The sequence below is a fragment of the Mesocricetus auratus genome, unplaced genomic scaffold (assembly GCF_017639785.1).
Source record: "Mesocricetus auratus isolate SY011 unplaced genomic scaffold, BCM_Maur_2.0 Super-Scaffold_100007, whole genome shotgun sequence".
Classification (NCBI taxonomy): domain Eukaryota; kingdom Metazoa; phylum Chordata; class Mammalia; order Rodentia; family Cricetidae; genus Mesocricetus; species Mesocricetus auratus.
The window spans coordinates 65,754,525-65,760,214 of NW_024429191.1; positions in this window are offsets into that span (position 1 = coordinate 65,754,525).

Below are 5,690 nucleotides of genomic sequence, written 5' to 3' on the forward strand. Positions count from 1 at the left end.
TCTAACAATCCCAGATTTGTATTGTGAGTCTAGGAATAGGCCTCTCATCTGAGTTCATGTGCTTACCCATACATTCTATGTCTCCTCTTAGGTTTCTTTCTGGTATCTCACTTATACAGCCAATATTGAACTCAGTCTTGGCCTCATTTGCTTTTGGCATTCCCTTTCCAATCAGTAGTGTTAGTGTTCTGTTATCCTATCAAACAAGATATCCAGAAACCATCCTTGACTCTCATTACTTAACTCATTACATTTAAGAAATCAAGTCAAAGCCGGGCGTTGGTGGCACATGCCTTTAATTCCAGCACTCGGGAGGCAGAGGCAGGCGGATCTCTGTGAGTTTGAGGCCGGGCTGGACTGACAGCCTCCAAAACAATACAGAGAAACCCTGTCTCATAAAACCAAAAAAAAAAAAAAACAAAAACAAAAACAATAAAGACTTACTTGATTCAAGATGGGCATGGTGGTACAGAATTATAATCTCAGCATTTTGGAGGCCAAGGCAGGTATTTCAGTGGATTAGAGGCCAATCTGGGCTACAGTGTGAGAGAAACAAGCAACAACAGCAACAAAACACGGTTAAGAACTCCCTCTCCCAGACAAATAAGAATTTTTTACCTCCAAAGTACATGTTGCCACTTCTCCAATTTTTGTGGCCACTCTCCCTATCCATTCTGCAACAGCCTTATTTTCTTTCTCTTTCTTTCTTTCTTTCTTTCTTTCTTTCTTTCTTTCTTTCTTTCTTTCTTTCTTTCTTCCTTCCTTCCTTCCTTCCTTCCTTCCTTCCTTTCTTCCTTCCTTTCTTTTTTTTTTGGGACAGGGTTTCTCTGCAGTTTTGAAGCCTGTCTTGGAACTTACTTTGTACACAAGGCTGGTCTCAAACTCACAGAGATCCTTCTTCCTCTGCCTCCCAAGTACTGGAACTAAAGGCATGCTCCACCACCACCTGGCTGCAACAGCCTTCTGAAGTGGTCTCTTACATCTAATTACATTTAATTTAAGGCTGGCCTTGAACTTCTGATCCTCCTGAATCTACCTTCCAAGTGCTAGAATTACAGGTACTTGACACCATACCTGTCTTACAAGTCTTTTTAATAACTCTTATACGAAATTCACTACCTTAGACCTTCAAGCAATGATGAACCAAGCAGAGTCTCTGCTGTCATTGAGTTAAATGACCAAATAGTATTAATAGTAAATGCTGTAATGATAATAGACAGGTTAGAATGATATTAATTGCATCTGGATGGTAAAAGGTGACTTAACATTAAATAAGGTATTCAACAGAAGCTGTTCTGAAGATGTGGCCTTTAACCTTTGGCTAGAATGAGGGGAAAGAGCCATTCTTGTGACTGGAGGATGAGCATCCAGCACCAGGATCAGCAGGTGCAGACCTCTATGGGAGCCCTGAACTGAGGCATGAAAGACCAGTATGACAGAGAAGTAAGTAGAGTAGGTCATATGGAAGCAGTCAGAGAGTACAATGAGGGGCTGGGGAGATGGCTCAGGGGTTAACAGACTGGCTGCTCTTCCAGAGGACCGGGGTTCGATTCCCAGCACCCACATGGCCGCTCACACCTGTCTGTGACTCCAGTTCCAGGAGATCCAAAGCAGCCTTCTGGAACACAAGGTGCACAGACATGGGTTTAAGTTAATAGAAACTCCTTATTAGCAAGCCACTGACTACACAGAGTATTCAGGATCCTGGTGTAGCATTGAGCCTTTCTCAGGGTGAGCTTAAGCACAAAACCATGTTCTGGGTTGACATACTTCAGTTAATAAGAACAGTTAACCAGAAGTGGAACTATAGAAGCCAAAATCAAGGATAGCACATTTAGAAACTTTCCCAGTACTATGAATGTTGATGAATTTGGCATGTTATGTGCATGCTGAGTTTTGCAGCCTGAATGGTGCTCTCATCATGGAGTTAGTCATGATAAGGTCTGGGGGCCTACTAAGGTTTGGTGCCCTGTTCCAGTATTGGGCCCTCAGCTATGGCACAGCAGTCCTTCCAGAGGTAGCTCCAGACTACACCAGGGAGACATTAAGAAGCAGTCTCTCTGGGCAGGGGTGGCACACCTTTAGTCCCAGCACTTGTCAGGCAAAGGCAGGTTGATCTCTGAGTTTGAGGCCAGCTGGTCTCAAGTTCCAGGACAGGCTCCAAAGTTACACAAAAATTACAGAGTCTCTTTCCACCATTCCTCTGGAGAGGCAGGTCAGTCTCTGTCTGTTTCTCTTTTCTTTCTTTTTTTCTTTTTCTCCCTCCCCTTCCCTTACTCCCTTCCCTCCCCACAAAAAATTCCCACATTAAAAAAAAAGAATGATGGAAATGGGGATGATGGTAAGATAGCTCAGTGAATACAAAGCCATATAAACCTGATGACCCGAGTTCAATATCTGGAACTCACAGTGAAAGGAGAGACCAACTCCCAAAAGTTGTCCTCTCACCATACATTTTTCTCCCTGCCCCCCTTTCTCTCTCCCCTAAATAAAATACAAATTCTGAGATGGTGTCCATGCTTTTGCCTGAAAAGCTGTCGTGTTGCTTATGTTGCTGGTCTTGGCAGCCCCTTTGCATGAGATTTAGAAGACTTTACCTTAAAATCATGGCCTTAAGCCCTGGGCCCATATTAGAACCATCTGAAGAGGAGGTCTCTCTCTCTCTCTGTCTCTGTCTCTCTCTCTCTCTCTCTCTCTGTGTGTGTTTGTGTGTGTTTTTTAAACAAATACTGATGTTTAGGTCTTACCCCTAGAGTTATTGAATTTATTTAATTGAAACTATGTGTGAGCTTTTAAAAACTCTCCAGGAGACTCAAGTGTGCACTCAGGATGAAAAATGATTGTTCTGGGGCTGGATAAATGGCTCCAGCAGTTAAGAGAACTTGCTGATATTGCAGAGGACCCCGGTTCCATTCCAGTCACGCCACATGGTGGGTTACAACCATTCTCATCCCAGTTCCAGGGTTCAGATGCCTTCTTTGGCTTCTTCAGGCATGAGGAACATGGCACATATGTACGTGCAGGCAAAATACTCAAAATCAGTGTATCTAGTAAATGAAGAAAGAGCTATTGTCCTAAGGGGGAGACACAAAATGTTTATTACAGAATTGTTAATAATATTGAGCCAATGGAAATAACCCAAATGTCCAATAGTAAAAGACTGGTTTAAAAATTAAGAAATAGGGAAGTGGTGGTGCACACCTTTAATCCCAGTGCTTGGGAGGCAGAGGCAGGCGGATCTCTGTGAGGTCAAGGCCAGCCTGGTCTACAGAGTGAGTGTCAGGACAGGCTCCAAAGCTACAGAGAAACCCTGTCTCGAAACTGCCCCCCCCAAAATTATGAAATAACTGTAGGTGAGTTCATTTAAAATCATATCAGGTATGGACTAACATGCTTATGACATATGAAATAATTAAATATTCTTGTAGATGTAATATTACTCTGTATATAACTTTATAACATCCACATATGGTAAATGCAGAAACACTAAAATAGGAAAGTGATCCTTTTACGTAATTTCAGCTTTTTGTAATTTCTTGCAAACTCCCTTAATTTGGGGGAATAGAAAGAATTTAGAAATACTTAAAATTCAAGTCCCTTTGGAGGTTAGAATGCCATTATAATTAACCATAAACCTAATTAATTTTTATCATAACTCATTTGAAGAAAAACTAACAGAAGAGACTGGTCAGTGTAATGTACAAAACATGAAGGTAAGTCTTGGCCTAACATCTGTAATCCCAGCATCTAGGAAGCTGAGGCAGGAGGATTTCGAGTTAGAGGCCCCCTGTGCAACACAGTAAGATTCTGTCTGAGACTCAAGAACCTTGATCTTTGAAAGTGGTAGAAGGTTCCATGTGGTCATTTCTGTCAAAAGAGGGTAAAGGAATGTCAAAAGGTCATTGAAATGGGAAAGTCACTCTTCGAATAAGAAAACTCGAAGGGGCCTGGCAGTGGTGGTGCACGCCTTTAATCCCAGCACTCAGGAGGAAGAGGCAGGCAATTTGAGGCCAGCCTGGTCTACAGCTAATTCCAGGACAGCCAGGGCTACACAGAGAAACCCTGTCTCAAAAAACAAGAAGATAGATAGATAGATAGATAGATAGATAGATAGATAGATAGATAGATAGATAGATAGATAGATAGATAGAGGTCAGGTGTACCTGCCTGTAATTGTCACAACCTGAGAAGCTGAGGTAGGAGGATCGAGAGTTTGAGGCCAACCTGGGCCATTTAGTGAGAACCTGTCTCAAAAGAGGAGGGGACTGAGAAGGTGGCTCAGCAGTTAAGAGCACATCCTGTCCTTGCAGAGGGCTTGAGTTTGATTCTAGCACTACGTCAGGTGGCTCACAGTGGACCAATGCCTCTAGCTTTGAGGGCACCAGCACTCACATGTTTACTAAAAACAATGCCCAGGGCAATAAGTTCCTGAAAAGGGCTGGCCCACGGGAACTGGTGTCAGAGCAGAACCAGCCAGGGCTTAGAGAGCAGGAGCCTTTCTGGAGGGAGGCCTTTCTTGGGAAGTTTTCGTGAGCCTTTTTGGGGTCAGCTTAAAGTTTTCTTTACACCGTTGAACGAGTCTCTGTGTTGTCAATCCCTGACACCCTCCGCACATTCTCGGACACAGGCTGCGCAGTGGCACACATGAACATATACATAGCTTAAAAATGCATGTTTTTGCTGGGCGTTGGTGGCGCACGCCTTTCATCCCAACACTCGGGAGACAGAGGCAGGCGGATCTCTGTGAGTTCGAGACCAGCCTGGACTACCAAGTGAGTTCCAGGACAGCCTCCAAAGCCACAGAGAAACCCTGTCTCGAAAAACCAAAAAAAAAAAAAAAAAGCATGTTTTCTATTGGAATATAGCCTGATATACATTACATAAACTGGGTATAGGCACATGCCTATAATCCCACACTCCTTGAGAGGTGGGAGAGGTGGAAGCCGGAGGACTAGAGATCAGAAGGGTAAGATCCTACAGAAGGAGTTCAAGGCCAGCATGGGTTACTCTCAGAGTGTCAGGGGGCGGGGTCTGATTATCTGAATCTAGCTGATTGCTAACAGGATTACTAGTGAGAAGGAACATTAATATTTATTGTGTGATACTCATGAGCCAGGCAGTAGTTTCCAGATTGAAACTAAGACTCAGGTAAGAATCAGGTCCACTCATTTATGATCAAAACCAAGCTACCTCCAGATCTTTACATATGATACTACATGCTCTTGGAACAATATGAAGATTTATGATTTGAGTAACCTAGGTTTTGACCCTAGAGCCACCACACCCCATTCACAAAACTTGGAAAAGGCTGGAGCTCTATTTTTTTTAATTCAGATGTAGCAGTTTCAAAAAACTTGGAGTAACTCTGTATATCATCACAAAAGGTACCTTGTTAACTGTGAGCTAGCATAGAATGACTGACCTGAGTGGCTGACTTCTTCTCTGGATGAGTCCCTGAGAATTCCTAGAAGCCAGGGAGAATAAGGAAAATTCCAAAGCCTTCCCTGTATACAAGGAAGTCCAGATTTTCTTACATACTTGGCCAGAGGGTTAGTGTCAAGTCCACAGACAGATTCAGTTTTCATCTGGGTAGTGATTTTCCATGAATTGTAACTGTAACACAAGATGTTTAATAGAAAGCTCTTTCCTTTGTGACATCATCAGACAGATTGTAAAGAGAGCCATTTCAA